We start from the raw sequence: 22,386 nt of genomic DNA, 5'->3' as shown, positions 1-22,386 counted from the left end.
CGCCATATTGTGCATCTGCCATTATATAGCAGCAGTTTACCACCACTGCACGGTGGACCCCGGGCGGCGAACGCACTTTCTATTATTTTATATTTAATGAGTTCCGCCTTCCCTAACACTTTCTTTGGCAGCCGCACAGCGGTATGCCTTGTAGATGAGGGCAAGAAAGAGCATGTGCCCCAGTGGATGGCAAACTCTGCATCAAGTGGCCTCTCACACACAGTACAGTCCTCAGAAGTGGCACGACAATTTCCCTTGTTTCCCCCTGCCTCACAACTCCACAACCATTCAATTGACTGTGGGGAACCACAGATGGGCGAGTATGCAGAGCTGTTTACACATTCTATTCGATATGCATTAGAGGTCTGCTCTAAAAATTCACAGACTCTAAAGGAAGAAAGCATCTGCACCAATGGGCAATTTTTTTTCAGTTGGATCTGGGGCCAGATGAGGTAATGTACAAGTAGAATTAATACCCTCATCACCAGACGTTAACCTCCAAGGGTAGAGATGATCCTGATGAGACTCAGATATCTGAGGGGCATGTCGACTGTACTGTGCTGTCAAGGTAGAAACAGGAGTAGGGTGACTCAAGGTGAGGAATGAGCAAACAGAGAGGTTGCAGATCCCACTTGGTGTGAATCCAGAGGAATGCAGCTGAGTACCCTATCAAAGGATATGGAGGAAAAGGAAGACGAATAGGTTACATTGCAGCTGTTAGGGACGGCGGAACGCACTAAATATAAATAATAGGAAGTGCCTTCACCGCCCGGGGTCCACCGTGCAGAAGGTGTAACAACCGCTGCTGAGTAATGGCAGACTCGCAATATGGCGGTATACTGCGCTCGGGTTAAATGTCACCCGGGGTGCGCAGAGCGGACTCTGTTAACCTCACAGAGGCCCTAAAGCATAAACGCCGAGCCTATTAGCTTCACAGGTCTCAGCTGGCGTGCACACATGGTATATGGTCACAGGACACGGCCCAAGACAGAGGTCGGTGTCGGTCTTGACCTACCATGTGTGCGGCGTCACTACCGCGGACGCCAGTAAGTGCTGCTAAGTGCAGCGTGGCGGCAACTACTGCTGCTGTATGATAGTGCCGTGAGGCATGACACCATCGGATGCTAGTGTAGCGGTGCGGTAGGCACAGTGGCGTATGGCTTGCCACTGACTGGCGCTGACTATACTCTAATTCCCTATCCACATGCGTAATATCCAAGGGTAGGGGTTTCAAATGAGTCAGTGACCAGAATCATACATCCGTCACCATTCACACATCTAGCAAATAATGTCTATACTAGCGCATGGGCGAGCAGCCATGCGGGCCTTTTATAGCCATGCGGTCCCGGGACCTTCCAGGCCTCTGGGATGGGCCAATCAGATCAGGAAAAGGACCTGAGCACGTGACCTCCGATCTCCACTGGGAGATCATCTCGTGGGCATGCCCAGTAGCGCGGCGAGAGGACTTAGCCTCTGGAGTGGTTTCCTGCAAAGCAGGTTGTGCTACCATTGCTGGTCCAGAGGTGGCAGCAACATGCAGACCCAAAGAGCTGGTCTGAGCAGGGTGCCTGGATCATTGAGATTGCTGTGCAGGTCCCTGAGCGGTCGGAAAGGAATGGGAGACCACTGGACGTATGGCTCTGGATTCCTGCTGTGCAGCTGCAGGAATCCGACGCATAACAGCAGCTTCCCGGATAAACATTGAGTCATGCAACCAGGACAAGCACTGCATTTTCAGCCACAACTATTGCTGTGGCAAGCAGCGGTTGCGGGTCTGCAGTTTGCAGGGGTGGCAAAGGTTGGCTAGTCTTGCCCATTTTTGAGACCGCAAAGGATGACCCAACTCACGTTGTCTGGCAACATTGTAAAAAAACTGAGTAGAAGCCAAATATCCAATAATTTTACTATTACATGCATGAACCAGCACATGCACAATCAACATTTGTTAATCTGAGAATCTCACTACGCAAAAATGCGGACTAATGGGCCTTGCCAACCATGGGCTGCCCCATCAACCGCATCTGCTGCTTCTTTCTCCTCCATCACTGAGACAAGTGTTCTCGTACATGTTTCCATCCACAGAACCTCCAATTCTGTATCTGCCACAGTCAGGGTGAGTGAGTGCCCATTAGCTGTTACAGAAGTTGACATGCCTGCTGTTTTTTGACCAATCTCAGACACCAAGCACATCACATTTTTCTTAATCCACCAAAGCATCACTGCCTGCACCTAGTTTGTCATGTTCACCCTACTCCACCATCTGTCAGCCCAGCAGCCAGCCCTTGTTTAAGCAGTTATGGTCACATAAAAGAATGTTTCTTCCTGCACACAACAAAGCTAAACATTTGAACTTCACATCTCCAATCTGTTTGCCATAGAAATGTTGTTTTACTGCCTGGTGTATACAGACACTATCCAAAAGTTGATGGCCGTCGCAGTCCCTTAGTACCAGTTGTCTAGTCAACATTACTTATCTAAGAAAGCTATGCCTGTGATACACCAGCATGTTGCAGACAATATCTCCCGTTGAAAAAAATCTATGTCTGCTAGGGTGCATTTCACCACTGGCACATGGATGAGCAAGCATGGTCAGGGGCATTACATCTCACTGACCGAACTCTGGGTGACTCTTGTGGCTGTGGGGGCAGGTGGGGAAGGGGATGCTTTACATGTCTTGGAATCCACAAGGTTTGCAGGGCACTTGGAGATGGAGAATAGAGTTGAGCAAAACGGGTCAGTCAAATTCATAAGTCGCCGACTTTCGCTAATGTTGGGTTTCATGAAACGAAACCTGACCATAGCATGAGGTCGGCCATGAGGTCGGCGACCAGAGCGCCAAAGTTGCGATTCAAATGATGCTTCCAGCGCCCTTTTTCAGCAACTGTGGGCAACGCGATGACATGGGCAGCGGTCACCACCATCTTTGAGAATGGCATGTAAGTGATTGGCTTGCTTTGTGTGGCGTCACAGGGGCTATAAAAGGACGTGCACGCCGACCGCCATCGAACTTCTGCTGATCTTAGCATAGGGAGAGGTTGCTGCTGCTGATTCTGAATAAGGGAGAGCGTTAGGCAGGGAAGAAGAAAAAAAACCCGCTTCTGCTGGTAGTGATTTTCACTGTACAACACAGCAGTTTGTGTGCAGTGACAGGGGAGGATATATTTTTGTGCATCAGCTCTGTTGGTTATTAGGCTGCCTTATAAGGCTCCCTGATAGCTGCATTGCTGTTTGCACACTGCAAAGGCAAAAATACTTTTCTTCCTCTTTTCAGCACAGTTACCAAGCGTTCATTTTTCCACACCTTTTTGTCCTGCTTATTAGGCTGCCTGCTCTCATACTTGGACTGAGAGCATCATTGTCAGCCTCCTAAAATCTCTAGGGACATTCAAATTCTCCCCAATACTATGTACACCTTGAAGTTTGTCATACACCAACCAATTTCAGCCTGTTAAATTGAGGTGTAATCTATAGTGGGCCCGAGATAATTGTTCAGCCTCTTAAAATCTCTAGGGAGATTCAAATTCTCCCCAATACTATATACACCTTGTACCTTCTCATACACCAGCCTATTTCAGCCTGTTAAATTGAGGTGTAATCTATAGTGGGCCTGAGATAATAGCTCAGCCTCCTAAAATCTCTAGGGAGATTCAAATTCTCCCCAATACTATATACACCTTGTACCTTGTCATACACCAGCCAATTTCAGCCTGTTAAATTGAGGTGTAATCTATAGTGGGCCTGAGATAATTGTTCAGCCTCCTAAAATCTCTAGGGAGATTCAAATTCTCCCCAATACTATATACACCTTGTACCTTGTTTTACAGTGCCATATAGCTGGTGATATTTTGGGTACATTTTCTCAAATATGAGGAAGTATGGTGGAAGAGGCCGTGGAAGTGGGCGGGGGTTGCCAGCTGGTACTGATGGTGGTGGTGGTGCATCTGTTGGTAGTGGCAAAGCACAATAGCACCTAAGGCACGAGGTGTTGAGCCTGCATCATCGTCTGGCTCCACATGGCCTCGTAGGCTCCTTTTTCTGGGAGTAGGTAAACCGCTTTTAAATCCGGAGCTTCAGGAACAAGTTTTGGCTTACATTGCTGACACAGCCTCCAGCTCTATCGCCTCCTCTTCTGAAGTTTCAAAAAATAAAAGCTCTGAGTCGTCAGTGGTGGCTCCTGGTCAGGAACAACACCCTTCCTTGTGTCCTTCACCCCTCCCAAAAGTGAAGGATGCGGCAGGCCACACTACAGATTACTCCATGGAGCTCTTTTCACATACCATGCCAGGGTTATCAAGTCAAATCGTGAATTCCCCAGTCCAAGATGAATCTGACATGGAGTAGAAGCCCTGCACAGGTAGGGCCATAGTCGCAGGGCAGATGAAAGAGTTGGTAGATAGTGTGCAGTGCAGGATGTAGCAGAGCCGTGCGCCAGGCGTAGGAGAAAGATGACAGACACAGTCGTGCAGTTCCTTTACCTGTACTTGGTAAGTGCCATCCAGGACCCAGAGTACAGATGGAGAAGGAGTTGGTCAGCCTGGAAGCAAATTAGGAATTCTCTCTCTGCAGAAGGATAGTGTGGCCTCCGTTCTAACGCTTATCTGAGGTACTCGCAGTACTGAGTTCACTGAAGTTCCCCCTGTTGACTCTCTTTTGGAACTTTCTAGTATGGCAGGCAGCCGTAGCCTTTTCCTTCTGGCTCACACACATCACTGCTGGGGCCTCCAAGTCTTAGTCGTGAACAGAGCATTTACAGCTGCTACTTCCTCCGGTTTCTGCTGCAGGACCGTCAGTGTCCCTACAAACTCGCAGACCAGAATCCGGACCATGCGCTCCAGCTAGGAGTGGTCTTAACTCTGCTCATCCTCCAGCTCCCCTTCTCATGTCCATACACTTCCCCTTCCCTTCAGAGACTGCCCTAACTTCCCTCCTCCCGACCACAGAGAGCAGCTCCTCAGCAGTCAGGTTCCGAGCTCTCCCTGCTGGCCTGGAGTGGGAACTGTGTTGTGTGTTGGTTTAACTGCTAGAGAGATCCTTCGTTGCTCCCAAGCATGACATCACACTCCCTAGGAGGAAGGTAATGCCACTGTGGCGACCGTACTCCTGGGGGCACCACAAGTGCACTGATGCCCAGCCACTGCTAGATGATTCTGCTGGTACATGGACCCAGACCACTGCATTCCCCTCGCACTCTACACAGCCAGAATCTGACCCTAATGAAACTCAGGTTCCCCTTCCCGCATACTATACCACCTTACACGGTGACAAAGAGGAAGGTGCAGATGAAAGTGTAGGTTCCTTGAGCAGGTGGGGGGGCATACTCATGGTGACGGCACTGGCACAGGGCCCCTCATAGTACGCAAAAGTGTCTCCGCCGTCAGACACACCGCCGTACTATGAGGGGCCCTGTGCCAGTGCCGTCGCCAATGAGTGGGCCCCCCCTGCTTGCTCAGGATCACAGCACTTGCAAAGTTGAAATACTTACCTCTCCCTGCTCCACCGCCGTGACGTCTTCCGCGTTTCCTGACAGTGAAATTCTGGTCAGAGAGCATGATGACATCACGTCTGTACTCCCTCTGCCTAAACAGTCCAAGTGCAGAGAGATGGAAGATGGGGACGATGAGGAGTCCAGACTAGTACAGTGATTCCCTAGCGAGGAGACTTATTTAATTGTTTTAAAGGTTGGGAGCAATTTTTGTGGAGCACTATACTTTGGAGAATGATATATGGGGCCCAACATACACTGGAGCATTCCAAAGGTGGACATCAGACACTGGAGCAGCATTTACAGGGCCCATTATACACTGGAGCATTAGAAATGGGGCCCATTATATATGGAGCATTATTTGGGCCCATAAGACAGTGGAGCTTCATCCATTGGGACCAACATATACTGTAGCATTATGTGGAGCTCATCATATACTCTTTCGAACATTATATGGGACCAATGATTCTGTATAGAGAAATATATAGGCCATTACTCTGTATGGCGCACTATGCGGTGGCCATAATACTGTATGGAGTAATATACTGTCCGTTTTTGGACCTATTGGAGAATTTAAAATGGATATTCAGTCATGTGATGTAAGAAGTGAAGTATTTTTCATTGTACTATACCGCTATTTCTCTGCCGTATCAGAGGATCATGAATTGTGGCATGTGTTAAAGGGGTCCAGTGACACTCTTTGGCCCTGGGCCCATGAAAATCTGGAGCCAGCCCTACCCCCCCCCAACTTTAGCCAAATAACCTCCAGTTTTCAATGCCTAACTATTATTATAAATTAAATTAAGGTTGACAAGCTAAGGCTGGTTTCACATTAGCGCTTTTTAAGCGCACGCACGGCCGGAGGTAGCTCCGCCCCCGAGCCGGCTCTCTGCCCGGCGTGCCCGCCCCTTGCTTGTAGCGCCGCCTCCTAGCGCACAGCGGCGCCTGCGATCGGCGCACCCTATCTTTAGCATAGGGTGCGCAGATCGTGCGCAGGCCGTGCGCTAGTTGCGCTTTGACCTGCGCTGCGCACTTTTGACGGTGCGCCGTGCGAGCCAAAATCAAACTTTTCGGATTTCGGCGTGCTCGGCGCACCGTCAAAAGTGCGCAGCGCAGGTCAAAGCGCAACTAGCGCACGGCCTGCGCACGATCTGCGCACCCTATGCTAAAGATAGGGTGCGCCGATCGCAGGCGCCGCTGTGCGCTAGGAGGCGGCGCTACAAGCAAGGGGCGGGCACGCCGGGCAGAGAGCCGGCTCAGGGGCGGAGCTACCCCTGGCCGTGCGTGCGCTTAAAAAGCGCTAATGTGAAACCAGCCTTAAGTAACAAGAATTGATGCTTTTGGCATTAAAATGGGCACTGTAGGTGTGTTTCCTGTCCTCCACTCACTGCTGACTTTTCTTCCCCATTGACTTGCATTGTGTTTTGTGTTTCAGTCGGCCTTCAACTTTTCACGATAATCGGCCGATTGCGTTCAACCCGACTTTTAGGATATTCTGGTTTCATGAAACCCGACTCGACCCGAAAAACGTCAAAGTCGCTCATCTCTAATAGAGAACTAAACTGCTAGACAACAGCATTTAGAGGACTAAACCACTAAAAACTAAGGGTTGGAGAACTAAACCACGACACACCAAGGGATGGTGAACTGAAACACTAGACACCAAGGAGTCACTAGACAGCAAATCTTGTAATCCTCAATGCTTGTGGGACAACCTCCTGTCTCCATCTGCACCCTCAACCGGCAGGGTCTCTAGGGTCTCTTATTGCACCCTCAACCTCTCCCTTAATAAGACAGTTTCCAACAGTGCAGAGAGAATCCCACCACCTCCATAATGCACAGCCAGGGCTCACAACAATAAGTCAGTGTTTAAATAATATGCCTTGACGATCACAGTCACAAAGCTCAAGTGCTGTGGACAGCTATTCCAGGCCAAGTGTGAACAATGGCTGTCTCCACTGAACCTGGAATCAGTGAAGGCCATGTATGAAAATGGTGCAAATCTGGTGGTGGACCTACACCATGGCAACCTAACACATGTGCCTTGCATGGCTCACATCCTCAATCAGGTGGTACAGCAATTTCTACGCCACTATCCCAGCCTGGATGTGCTGCTGCAGAAAGCATAGTCACTGTGTGCTCATTTCTGGCATCCACCTCCCGGTGTCATTGACTTGCATAGCTTCAGTGGTCTTTTGGGCTATTGAGCACAGATGAAGACCTCTGCACCCTTCTGCATAGATTTGAAATGGCTACTAAGATAGTTAATGCTGACGTTGCCATCATCAGCATCACTATTCCGGTCGTCTACTTGCTGGAACACACTTTGAAGAGTCTGCGGGAGAATGTGGTGGTTCCAGGGAAAGAGGAGGAAGTAGATGAGAAGGATGCAGAAGTGATAACAATATCTCTAAGTATTGGATTTTCATCACACAGGCGGGTGCCATGTGAGGGTGGATTACAGTGATCGAGGAGGGCTCATAGTACAAGAGACACTGTTACTGAAGGTGCAGGAGCCGAAGAACAAATGGAGCAAGACAAGGAGGAAGAGGTGATGGGCACGCAACAGTAAGAAGATGAAGAGGATTGTTACACCGTTCCAACATACTCACCTAGCCTCTGATCCCACACCATCTCTGCATACTCACCCGGCCTCCGCTCCCACGTCGCAGCCTCTCGCCACCCGATGGCCACCTCTGACAGGCTCGCTTCTTTTGCTCCGGCTGTGCCCTGACCTGGAAGCACCTTCGGACCAATGGCAGACCAGACGGGGCCACATCAGGCCGCTTTCCCCTGAGGGAGGCGCCTAATTGTTGTGTTACCTTGCACACTGGGCCCTGCTTCCCTGTGCTCTCTGCAGCCTCCCGGTTCCGTCCTCGGTGTTTCCTGCAGCAGCCTCTCAGCCCTCCCATCCATGTTCCCTGCAGTCTTCTCCATCCTGCTCTAGCCCTGCTCCAGTGTTCCTGTTCCTGCTCTGTTCCAGCGTTCCTACAGTCCTACTCCAGTCCTGTTCCAGTGTTCCTGTTCACTCCTGCTCTTGCTCTGTTCCAGCGTTCCTACAGTCCTACTCTAGTCCTGCCTCCGGTGTTCCTGCTCCATCCAGCTATCCACATTCCTACAGTACTAGTCCTGTTCCTGTGTTCCTTTTCCATCATACTCCAGTCCTGCCTCTGGTGTTCCTGCTCCATCCAGCTTACCACACTCCTACAGTCCTACTCCAGTCCTGACCCTGTGTTCCTGTTCCATCCTACTCCAGTCCTGCCTCCGTTGTTCCGCTCCAGCCATCTCTCCATGTTCCAGCCTTACAGTCTACACTTCAGTCCCGCACTCCTACTCCAGTCCATCCTGAGCCGCCCCTCTCGGTACTGGCTACCGTGGTACTTGAACTCCTTAGCCTGCTCCTAACGGTCCCTGTATAGGGGTCGGCTCCACCTGGCAGCTCGCCCGGGGCCCCTCAGTGCCACGGTCCAGAGGATCCACTCCTGGAGATTCCAGCTCCTGACCACCCACGCTAACAAGGATGAAGAGGATAATGATTCCCACTATGTTTTCTGTGGTTGGTGGGAGGGGATGGAGGAAGCAAGCTTAAGTATTACCCTGCCACCAACATACCATGTATTTGGACCTCATGGAAATGCCCGACACATGAGCTACTTACATAGTTACATAGTTACGTAGGTTGAATAAAGACCTAGGTCCATCAAGTTCAACTTTTCTCCACCAACTGTACATTTTGTCACTAATCTAGCTATCGCCCACAATATTATGTGTATCAAGGAATTCATCCAGCCCTTTTTTAAAACCTGTTATGGTGTCTGCCATTACTACCTCCTGTGGTAGGGCATTCCACAGTCTGACTGCTCTAACTGTAAAGAACCCTTTTCTGTTTAGCTGTCAGAATCGCCTTTCTTCCACTTGTAATGAGTGCCCTCTAGTCCTTAGCATTGTCCTTGGAAGGAACAAGTCAAGTGCCAGTGTTTTGTATTGGTCACACGTATACTGTATTTATCATGTAAATGAGATCCCCACTGGGGCATCTATTTCCTAAGCTAAACAAGCCCAACTTTTTCAACCTCTCCTCATATGAGAGGCCTTCCATACCTTGTACTAATCTAGTTTCCCATCGTTGAACTGATTCTAACTTCTGAATATCCTTTTTAAAATGTGGAGCCCAAAACTGGATCCCATATTCTAGATGTGGCCTCACCAGTAATTTATAAAGGGGTAAAAATATGTTGGGAGCACGGGATTTTCTCCCTCATTTTATACATCCTAAAATCATGTTTGCTTTTGCAGCTGCTGCTTCACATTGAGTACTGCTGCTCAGCTTACTTGTAACGCAAATACCCAAGTCTTTCTCTTGATCTCTAGTCCTGAGTATACTACCATTTAATGTATATGCAGCAATAGGATTACTCCGCCCTAGGTGCATTACTTTACATTTATCTATATTAAATCTAATTTGCCAAGTGTTTGCCCTTTCAGTCATCTTATTCAGATCGTATTGCAATATTGTAATGTCAAGGTCAGATTTCAATATCCTACATAGTTTGGTGTCATCAGCAAAGACTGACACTTTACTCTTGATCCCATCGACAAGGTCATTAATAAAGAGGTTAAAAAGAATCGATCCCTCTGGGACCCCACTGCTGACTATATCCCATTCGGAGAACGTATGTAACATTTATGACAACTCTTTGTTTCAGGTAATTTTGCCAATTCCTTACCCATCTGCATATAGTTTCCCCCAGTCCTTGCTTCTGTAGTTTCAGTGTAAGTCTGCTATGTGGAACTATATCAAATGCCTTTGCAAAGTCCAGATAAATCACATCAGCCGCATTACCTACATTCAGATTTGCACTCACCTCCACAAAGAAACTCAACATGTTAGTTAGACACATTTTATTCTTCATGAATCCATGTTGGTTGACAGTCATTATATTATTCTCTGCGAAATGTTTCTGCAGGTCATCTCTTATAATGCCCTCAAAAATTTTGCACACTTCCAATGTCAGGCTTACCGGATGGTAGCTGCCAGGATCCACCGTCTTACCTTTCTTAAATATTGGTACCACGTGAGCCATCCTCCAATCTTGTGGCACATTACAAAAGAGTCTAAGAATATAAGATACCATGGTCTGTCAATTATTGAGCTCAATTCCCTCAGTATTCGTGGACGAATGCCATCTGGGACGGGGGATTTTTCAATGTTTAAATTGTTCGAACGTAAATGCACTTGTTTCTGTGTTAAACTAGTTATATCAGGTTGTGAATTTTGAGTTTTGCCTTGCTGAATGATCCCTGTAACAGACAGTTCATTGGTGAACACAGATGAAAAGTGCCTGTTTAATATCTCTGCCTTTTCTTTGTCCTCTTTGATTATCTTGTTAATGTATTTTATGAGGCCAATACCATCTATTTTTTTTCTTTTTGGCATTGATGTATTTATAAAAAATTTTGGGATTTATTTCAATGTCATTGGCGATTTGTTTCTCTGTAGATAACTTTGCCAGCTTGATTTCTTTTTTACATTTCTTATTAAGATCTTTATACTCCTGAAATGCTACTTCAATATTCTCGGCTTTCAAGATTTTGAATGCCTTTTCTTTTTGTCTTATTAAACTTTATACTGTCCTGTTCATCCATAATGGTTTCTTTTTATTCCTTATACAAAGAATGGTTGCACTCTATCATGCTAAGGCATGTCAATGTGGAATATATGTAATTAGAATTGCAATACAGCTTTAGAATTATAGAAAAAATATATGAGACTCTTAGCATAAAATTTGGCCAAATATTATCTGCCCACCAGCCAACGTCAAGGCGGCCTCAAATCTGATGGGTAGGTACCTACACTGTGTGAATACCTCTCTAAGGCTGATGTCTGAATTACTGGGTGAATGTGGACACCTCTGTCAGCAATGCCTGCACTTATGGGTAAGTAGGGACCAGCTATAATTAAAATCACCACCTGGTGGAGGGCGGAGTGCTCGGTCAATAAGCTAACATACAAGAGACAAAAAAACTGACTGGCACATCCAAACTAATGTGAATAGGTGCATACCAAGAGGAGCTACCCACATATACAATATACAAAGAATGGTTGCACTCTATCATGCTAAGGCATGTCAATGTTTTTTTTTGTCTCTTGCATGTTAGCTTATTGACCGAGCACTCCGCCCTCCACCAGGTCGTGATTTTAATTGTAGCAGGTCCCTACTTACCCATAAATGCAGGCATTGCTGACAGAGGTGTCCACATTCACCCAGGAATTCAGACATCAGCCTTAGAGAGGTATTCACACAGTGTAGGTACCTACCCATCAGATTTGAGGCCGCCTTGACGTTGGCTGGTGGGCAGATAATATTTGGCCAAATTTTATGCTAAGAGTCTCATTTATTTTTTCTATAATTCTAAAGCTGTATTTCAATTCTAATTACATATATTCCACATTGACATGCCTTAGCATGACAGAGTGCAACCATTCTTTGTATATTGTATATGGGGGTAGCTCCTCTTGGTATGCACCTATTCAGTTTGTATGTGCCAGTCAGTTATTTTGTCTCTTGTATGTTAGCTTATTGACCGAGCACTCCGCCCTCCACCAGGTGGTGATTTTAATTATAGCAGGTCCCTACTTACCCATAAATGCAGGCATTGCTGACAGAGGTGTCCACATTCACCCAGGAATTCAGACATCAGCCTTAGAGAGGTATTCACACAGTGTAGGTGCCCATCAGATTTGAGGCCGCCTTGACGTTGGCTGGTGGGCAGTTAATAATTGGCCAAATTTTATGCTAAGAGTCTCATATATTTTTTCTATAATTCTAAAGCTGATTGCAATTCTAAACACATATATTCCACATTGACATGCCTTAGGGTACTGTTACACATAGCGGCGCATCAACGATACCGACAATGATACGATCTGTCTCTAAGATCGTTTGCGCATCGCTAGTAAGCTGTCATACAGGCTGATCTCCATAACGATGCATCAGTGATCAGCGATGTTACTAACGACCACGGCGATCGTTGGGTCCATGTCACACAATGTCTATTGTAACGATTCAGACATTGAATAGGCGTCCTTCAGCGTTACCTTTTCCACGCCCCTCTGCACCGATTGGTGGCCACAGCTGCGCTCTCATTAATCTTATTGGGCGATATATTTTACAACGCCCCTCTGCTCCGATTGGCGGTCACTACTGCGACCACATTATGAAAGCAGATTTATTTGCGCTCCCATCATTTGTTACGGAGCACTGAGCGCTATTGAGTTCTTTTTGGCTTCACTTTGTATTTGTTTGCCTCTGCAACACTTTTGGAGACGCTACTGCATTTTTTCCCCCTTGCTGTTAAGGATTATTTGTCAGTATTTCAAGATAAGCATTGTTTGCTGCATTTACATTTAATGGACATATATCTATCATTTAATCATAAATTTAATCTCCTTTCTGTTATGTTTTGTCACCCATTCTAGGTTTCCTACCGCTCCCGCCACCGCCATTTTAGGCTCTTGGCAGCATTTAGATTTATGGGCCATCTTTTCATTTCATATAATAATAATAAATCGCTTCTCCTTTTTTTTGTGCCTTTGCACTGCCATGGTCACCCATTTTCCAGGCCGCTCCCGCCACCACCATTTTAGTTTCTTGGCAGCGTTTACATTTATGGGCCTTCTTTTCCTGTAATATAATAATAATTTGCTTATCCTTTTTACCTGCCTTTGCACTGCCATGATCACCCTTTTTTTTTCCTGCCGCGCCCGCCACCACCATTTTAGTTTCTTGGCAGCGTTTACATTTATGGGCCATCTTTTCATTTCATATCATAATAATAAATCGCTTCTTTTTTTTTGTGCCTTTGCACTGTCATGGTCACCCATTTTTTTTTCCAGGCCGCGCCCGCCACCGCCATTTTAGGTTCTTGGCAACGTTTACATTTATGGGCCTTCTTTTCCTGTAATATAATAATAATTTGCTTCTCCTTTTTACCTGCCTTTGCACTGCCATGGTCACCCACTTTTTTTTCCGGGCCGCGCCCGCCACCACCATTTTAGTTTCTTGGCAGCGTTTACACTTATGGGCCTTCTTTTCCTGTAATATAATAATAATTCGCTTCTACTTTTTACCTGCCTTTGCACTGCCATGGTCACCCACTTTTTTTTCCAGGCCGCGTCCGCCACCACCATTTTAGTTTCTTGGCAGCGTTTACATTTATGGGCCATCTTTTCATTTCATATAATAATAATAAATCGATTCTCCTTTTTTTTCGTGCCTTTGCACTGCCATGGTCACCCATTTTTTTTCCAGGCCGCGCCCGCCACCGCCATTTTAGGTTCTTGACAGCGTTTACATTTATGGGCCTTCTTTTCCTGTAAAATAATAATAATAATTCGCTTCTCCTTTTTGCCTGCCTTTGCACTGCCATGGTCACCCACTTTTTTTTCAAGGCCGTGCCCGCCACCACCATTTTAGTTTCTTGGCAGCGTTTACATTTATGGGCCTTCTTTTCCTGTAATATAATAATAATTTGCTTCTCCTTTTTACCTGCCTTTTTTTTTTTCCTGCCGCGCCCGCCACCACCATTTTAGTTTCTTGGCAGCGCTTACATTTATGGGCCATCTTTTCATTTCATATAATAATAATAAATCGCTTCTCCTTTTTTTCGTGCCTTTGCACTGCCAAGGTCACCCTTTTTTTTTCCAGGCCGCGCCCACCACCACCATTTTAGTTTCTTGGCAGCGTTTACATTTATGGGCCTTCTTTTCCTGTAATATAATAATAATTTGCTTCTCCTTTTTACCTGCCTTTGCACTGCCATGGTCACCCTTTTTTTTTTTCCTGCCGCACCCGCCACCGCCATTTTAGGTTCTTGGTAGCGTTTACATTTATGGGCCTTCTTTTCTTTTTATATACCGTATATACTCGAGTATAAGCCGACCCGAGTATAAGCCGACCCCCCTAATTTTGCCACAAAAAACTGGGAAAACTTATTGACTCGAGTATAAGCCTAGGGTGGGAAATGCTCCATAGATTATTCCCCATATGCTGCCCCCATTAGAAGCTCCATATTGTTCCCCCATATACTGCCCCCATAAGAAGCTCCATATTGTTCCCCCATATGCTGCCCCCATTAGAAGCTCCATATTGTTCCCCCATATGCTGCCCCCATTAGAAGCTCCATATTGTTCCCCCATATGCTGCCCCCATAAGAAGCTCCATATTGTTCCCCCATATGCTGCCCCCATTAGAAGCTCCATATTGTTCCCCCATATACTGCCCCCATTAGAAGCTCCATATTGTTCCCCCATATACTGCCCCCATTAGAAGCTCCATATTGTTCCCCCATATGCTGCCCCCATTAGAAGCTCCATATTGTTCCCCCATATGCTGCCCCCATTAGAAGCTCCATATTGTTCCCCCATATACTGCCCCCATTAGAAGCTCCATATTGTTCCCCCATATACTGCCCCCATTAGAAGCTCCATATTGTTCCCCCATATGCTGCCCCCATTAGAAGCTCCATATTGTTCCCCCATATGCTGCCCCCATTAGAAGCTCCATATTGTTCCCCCATATACTGCCCCCATTAGAAGCTCCATATTGTTCCCCCATATGCTGCCCCCATAAGAAGCTCCATATTGTTCCCCCATATGCTGCCCCCATTAGAAGCTCCATATTGTTCCCCCATATGCTGCCCCCATTAGAAGCTCCATAGTGTTCCCCCATATACTGCCCCCATTAGAAGCTCCATAGTGTTCCCCCATATACTGCCCCCATTAGAAGCTCCATATTGTTCCCCCATATACTGCCCCCATTAGAAGCTCCATATTGTTCCCCCATATACTGCCCCCATTAGAAGCTCCATATTGTTCCCCCATGTGCTGCCCCCATTAGAAGCTCCTTAAGATTATTCCCCCATGTGCTGCCGCTGCTGCTGCATGTAAAAATAAAAAAATGACATACTCACCTCTCCGTCGCTGGGTGTCAGATTCTCACCTGTCCTGCGTGCGCTGCTCCCCGCTATCTGCCACGTCATCGGTCAGTGACGTTCACACTGCAGGGGGCGCGGCGCGCACTAACCACGTCACCGCGCCCTCTGCTGTCTGAAGTCACTGACTGATGACAGACAGCAGCAAGCAGCCATGGACGCAGGACAGGTGAGTATCGCTATACTTACCCGTCCTGACGCTGTGTCTTGAGCCCCCAGCTTCTCCGCGCTCTCTCTTCCTGCCTTCAGCGGTCACGTGGTGCCGCTCATTAATATGCGCATATTCATGAGTTTTAATGAGCGGCACCACGTGACCGCTGAAGGCAGGAAGAGAGAGCACGGGGAGAAGCTGGGGGCTCAAGAGACAGCGTCAGGACGGGTAAGTATGACCTGACACCCCCGCCCCCCCTCCCCCTCTGACCCCCCGGTGTATATGACTCGAATATAAGCCGAGAGGGGGACTTTCAGCCCCAAAAAACGGGCTGAAAATCTCGGCTTATATTCGAGTATATACGGTAACTATAATTCGATGACCCTTCTTCCAATTTTTTTTTCTTTTTCAGAGGTCATCCCACAAGCACGAGTTCATTTGAAAATTAATTGAGAAGTATCGTTCCCTGCCATGTCTGTAGAAAATAAAAACTACAGACAACAACAGGATAAAAAAATGGGAGGCCTATGACCAGCTTATCAAGTTGTACCGAATTCACAACCCTACAGAGACAGTGTATGAGGCTGTCGTGAAAAAAAAAAAAACACAAGGCCTCCGCACCGTCTATAAGAAAAAACTTAACAACGTCGAAGAAACGACTAAATCTGCTGCTGGCACAGATGAGGTGTATGTACCAAAGCTGTGGTACTATGATTTATTGTCGTTTAAGAGAGACCAGGAGGTACCAAGAAGGATGTCATCCATGTTGGCCGAAAAACCCAAGATACAGTCAGAGTCACCCATAGGAAATGCAAGTACCTTTTTTTCTTCCCTCAAAATAGCATTGTAAAATGTTATGTAGTAGGCTAGGTCAAATAGATAATAGTGCCTGTCGTTTAACATGATTACTTCAGCAGGTTGTAACATGTGATGTTTTTGTATGATTTACATTAGCTTGATTTCTTATCTTTAATGTTCCATTTTTTATGTTAATGCAGGTGCCTGATGAAACCTTCTCGATGACTGCAGCCTGTCAGGACATCGACTGCACGACTATCTTCGCGGAGGAGGATAACAACGAACCTGCCCCTTCTGCATTACCTCGACGACTTCAATCTTCTGCACGCAAAAGAAAGGCCCCCACCTCTGATACACCAGAATTCATCCAAATAGCTAAAAAAGTACTTTCAATGCAGGAAGCACAACCGGTAATCACCGGTATTGCCCATTATATCAATGAGAAAATTACTACACTTGAAGAAAGTCAGCGTGTACACACAGAAAGGATCGTTCTTGATGCTTTAAGCAAAGCGGCAACGGGGAAACTAAGTGACACGACTGCCCTCGTTGACAGACAGCCTACATCATTTTACTCGTTGTCACACACTCAGGAACCTCTGGAGAGTGCAATGCTGAGGGGGATAGACAGTACACCAAATCAGAATCTTGGGCCCTCGCAAAATTTCTATTACACTCCACCGAGGCAGCGGTTTAATGACTCTGACCCATATTACCAGCAGTTGTGATTCTTGTGTTGTTTTCTTGACTTATTATTTTCTTTCTATAAATATTGTGTACATTAAATGTTTAACATTTTGCTTGCTGTCATTAAAAATTTATTTTGATTTTTCATTGTTGTCTACTTTAATATATTCTGCATACACTTTTTTGGGTGTGCTGCTAATCATGGGTAATGGGATGGATTCACGGCTGGTGAGGTCCGCCATCAGGACGGTAATCTTGGAATACATGCCCAGATATAATGGGTGTATGTTATTGTTAAGTTTATTATTTCTTTAAATGTGTTGGTGCGATGTAGATTTTAATCCCTTCCTGGCATATGATGGCGGTTCAAAGTACTCACCGCACATCAAGCAAATTACCTTTGTGGGGTTAACTTGACTAAAATGGGCTTTCTTTGTGGGATTTTCAACAGTTTTGCCACATTGGGCGCTCTCCAAACGCAACATGACAGCCGCAGACACTTCCATCAATGTGTGCATTCCATAAACTTCACAACGTTATAGCCACATGTAGATAAGTGCCTTGGTGGGGCAAAGTTTACAAAATAATGTAATCCGTGATGTGGGTACCGTATTTACATGTTGACCAGCGATGTTAAAAGGGTAAAGGTGTTTGTGTATGTTTTCATTTGAATTTTTTTTTTTTTTAACGTAGACACTGCAGCTTGTGTAAAGTTCAACTCTAATTTTATACAACATTGTTAACTTTTTTTGCCAAAAAACATTGACAACACTGTCAAATTCTAACAAGAAAGGAGAAATTATTTCCTGTTCGAGGTAATCCACCAACCTTTCCAGCATCACTCCGTGTTGCTGCGTAGCTGCATTAATGGCTGCAATAATTCGCCGCTGCGAGGCCACAAGTTCGTGTAAAAGGGTGTTGAGAGTTCTGTAGACATAAGAGTAGAAGTTAACCTGGCTTTATTCTGTTGCAATATCTAACAACAGGAACATGTTTCTTGTTTGACACTTACGGTTTTGGGGCTCCCTTGCTTCTTCAGAGGAGGGGCTTATAGCCCACCCCGATCCTGAGGCTACAGCGGCTATTAAAGGACAAAAAAATTAACATTACACGACAGGCCATCATCCTTTGAAGACCAAAATATCAGTTCAAACTTGTATCTAAAATTATTAACTGTAATTACTGGAAGACGAGCCAGCAGCAGTGTCCTGGAGTGATGCTGGGGAGAAACCAACATCTGGTGAAGAACTGGAAGAGGGCAAATTTGGTGGCGGGGTTAAAACTGGAGATGGAGTTGCAGCATTCGATGTACCACCTGGAGATGGTGATGCTGATGGTGGTGCTGCAGGTGGTGCTGGCGTTGATGGGGGTGATGCTGGTTGAGCTGCCGGTGGTGGTGGCGGAGATGGAGGAGCTGCTGGAGAGGGTGGTCCTAGTGGTAGTACAAAATTTTTTTAGATATACGTTGGTACTAGGTTTTTGAATATTCAACTCTATTCAACTTCATTCCTCGCGTTGTCACAATTATGGCGCAACGGGATTTATATCCTTTTTATATCTATAGGTTTAGACACACTGTAAAATTTTATTCTTTTTAAATGCATGCCTTGTTGATGCATTTTGAGAGCTTTAATTTTCCCATTTTCCGTTCAACTGAGTAATGTGTTGGCTTCTTTTTAGCAAGACGAGCTGACATTTTTTTTTGCTAACATTTTTTGTGACATGATCTTAACCCCTTTCCTACAAAGGGCGTAATATTCCGTCCATGTGACCTGTGACCTAATTCACATGGACGGATTATTACGTCTAGCGCGATCAGCTTTCACTTTCTGCTTCTGAAATATCAATGGTCCTTCATTGCATTTGATATATATGCAGAAAACTGCTGAGACCATGTTGCGCATTTACATGCTGAGACTGTTCCCAGGCAGCCCGTGCACATCCTGTTTACCCAAATTTTCAGAATGAAAAAAATAAAATTTACAAAAATCTGTGATTATAATCAAAGAGTGTAAAAAAAAAAAAAAAAAATCCAACATAACATATTGTCTAAAAAACACTCTCCACGACGACGTTCGTTATGCTGGCAGATGCTGGCAATCCTGTCTCTCGAACGGTAACGCAGGTCCACTATTTTTTTGCGGATTTGCGTTGTAGTACGTTCAATCACAAATTGGCAGGATAGGCCCCTTCTGATTTTGCGCAGCACCTTTTTTTGTGGCGCATAGGATGGGCAGTATGTCTATCACATATCACATGCATAGTCGCGTGCATCCATTTCGGTAATGAGGTAGCGCTCCTCTACATCCCCCCATGGTGTTGCATGCCTGGACGCCATATTTTCAGTCCTAAGAGTGTGACGCCGCATTAACGACACCCACCTGTGCGCTGTGACGTCATCAAGCCGCGCTGGCGCCGGTGGGGACGCAGGTGCGTCCAAATCATAAAGCGGTGACGCTAATGCGTCAAAACACAGGCATCTATACGTAACGACGCACGAGTGGGCTTCGTTTGAATGGCGTGGTGCACATAGCTGTGAAAACATGCCATCCAGGTGTTGAGCACCATGTTGGGGATGTGGAGGTGTTCTGTCTTAACCCCTTTACTCCCCAAGGATTACACGACATCACATGTGAATCTACTTTGAGGTGTCAATGTTATTATGACAAGAAATAAGGAAAATGACACCATTCTGAAATCAGCATCCCTAGAGGTCTTCCAAACCATAGTCAAGCACTTTATTAACCATTCGTGTGCTTCACTGTATATATTCTCTAAAAAAAAAAATTATCCCTTTTTTTAATTTACCAAATTAAAAACACCACAGGTTTACCTTTGTATTTGTAATATGGAAACAACCTGAAGAGCCCGCCACTGCCTGGGCATAATAACAAACTGTTGTTAGTTATAACAAATTATAATTATCCTCCATCTAATAGTCCCGTGCCCATATACCCATCATACATATAAATGATCCCATAGGCCCGTGCCCATATACCCATCATACATATCCACGATCCCATAGGCCCGTGCCCATATAACCATCATACATATCCTCCATCCCATAGTCCAGTGCCTATATACCCATCACACATCCTCCCTCCCATAGTCCCGTGCCCATATACCAATCCTCCATCCCATAGTCCTGTGCCCATATACCCATCATACATATCCACCATCCCATAGGCCCGTGCCCATATACCCATCATACATATTCACCATCCCATAGGCCCATGCCCATATACCCATTATACATATACAAAACTTTTGAAGGGTAGTTAAAAATTCTTCTTTCCGGCGTCAGACTTTTTTGTGGTAATGGTTTGACAAGATTCGCATGCAGGGGGAATGCTTCATCACCCACAAAAACAAAATTTAGGTTGCCTCTAGTGTCACTATTGGGAGGCAAGTGCAGGTCACCGTTAGTCAAGCGGTCACCAAAAATTGTGTGCTCAAGAACTCCACCATCCGAAACTCTCCCGTTCATGCCAACATCAACGTTAATAAACTCATAATTGGCATTTACAAGGGCCATCAGGATTATGCTAAAATAGCCCTTGTAGTTGTTATAATGCGATCCGCTGTTAGGTGGTTGCGTGATCCGTACATGTTTCCCGTCCAAAGCCCCACCACAATTCGGAAACTGCCAAATGAGCTCAAAGTCTGAAGATATTATTTGCCATTCAGCCTCCATTTTCGGAAACAGCATGTAGCTCTGTAGACTTTGTACTATTGCCTTGCATGTCTCTGGGATTAAACTGCTGAGCAAAGACCTCAAAACTGCAGCCGAAAATTGCAAGTCTTGCAGAGAACGTCCAGTGGCAAGGTATCGCAGCGTCACTGCCAATCTTTCGTCTGCCGGGACAGCTGCACGCATCACTGTGTCCTGACATTCAATAAGCGGCTTTACACTCTCCAGTAAGAGTTGGAAGGATTCCTCTGACATACGAAGATAGTTCCGGAAGTCATGCGGATTCTTCTCCTGCAACAATCATACTAATTGCATATGTGAGAATTTATCCCTCTGCTGCAGCCATTCTCGGGTCCACATGCAACGCTTTCGTTTGGATCACCTCTCTCGCATCTGTTCCTCTTGTTGCCGATCTCCCTCCATCAGTAACACTGCAACAACAACAACACGCTCCGCGGTGTTCATATTCATGCTGTGCAAACTGCAAAATAAAAGGTAATGGTCATAAATGTGGATAAAGCAACAACAAAAATTATTTAAACTGGACATGTTTAAAAGATAACATTACATATAACAGATAGCTTAATTTATAATGAGTGGTAATGTAAAAAACTAAAATCCAACAATGGCGGTGCCGGGCGCGGTCGGAAAACTAAAATGGCTGCCCATGAAAAACCCTAGGTTCACAGCCAAACAGCCCGCAATTTTCGTACAAGCGCATAACAAAAGGTCGAATACAATTAGGATTTAAGGGGTGCGTGGGTGCGGCAGGTAAAGTATAATGGCTGACTATGTGAAAGCATATAATTATTTAAAATTGAGTTATGATTTTATGTAAAATATAGATGGAAAGGCTAAAAAAAGGTACTATAGCAGAGGTAGTTTCAAGTTTTGATTGAATAAAAAAGATATATGGCCTATAAATTTTAATGCTTACAAACAAACTACAATGGCGGGTGCGGGCGTGGCTGTAAAAGTAAAATGGCTGCCCATACTGAAAATGAAAGAAAGAGAAGCCATGTAGCCCCCATGACCTTTCAAGTGTGAAAGCAGCTAAAATCTGTGGAATATAAAAAAAAAAAATTAAAAGCAAAATAAAAATAAGCTACAAAGATCCTATTATGAGATCCCAAACAACGCTTACCTTGCAAAGACAGAGCAAAATCCAGAAAAAAGGTGAAAAGACACTGAAATAACTCAGTTGCGACTCCAACAGGGTCAATGAACCAGAAAGAGGAAAAAACGCAGTTGTGACTCACACGGCAACACACTAGGTATACCAGCTCTCCACTCAGAAACAATGGACTGGGAGCGATGCTACTGAGTCTTTTATAATGAAGTCTCTGTTGCGGCAAACAATTGGAGCTTTGGGGGCGTTGCAAAGACAAAGTTTTATCACGCCTATGTTGCTGAGTTCGGAGTCGCCAACGAGGTCGCTCGTCGTTGATAATGGGCGTCAAACACAGCGATGCATGGTGGTCAGTGTGACGCCAGCGATCAAAAAAGGAGCCTGGACGCTCGAGCACGATCAGCGACATCGCAGCAGGGCGCCGGTCGTTGCCGCATGTCACACTTAGCGAGATC

The 22,386-nt window shown here is 45.7% G+C and overlaps 1 long non-coding RNA gene across 1 annotated transcript; it reads right to left on the bottom strand.

Moving 5' to 3' along the window:
- Window positions 1-17,958: 17,958 nt before the first annotated feature.
- LOC141060691 (uncharacterized) lies at window positions 17,959-18,542 on the bottom strand. The gene is made up of 3 exons (XR_012222746.1): window positions 18,295-18,542; window positions 18,124-18,192; window positions 17,959-18,038 (listed from the first exon to the last, which is right to left on the bottom strand). It is a non-coding gene; the product is annotated as an uncharacterized lncRNA (long non-coding RNA).
- Window positions 18,543-22,386: the final 3,844 nt, after the last annotated feature.

Source organism: Dendrobates tinctorius, unplaced genomic scaffold, assembly GCF_039654945.1.
Source record: "Dendrobates tinctorius isolate UK_male_01 unplaced genomic scaffold, ASM3965494v1 ptg000243l, whole genome shotgun sequence".
Classification (NCBI taxonomy): Eukaryota; Metazoa; Chordata; class Amphibia; order Anura; family Dendrobatidae; genus Dendrobates; species Dendrobates tinctorius.
The sequence above is the reverse complement of the archived record's forward strand: the minus strand, read 5'-3'. Positions and strand labels throughout refer to the sequence as shown.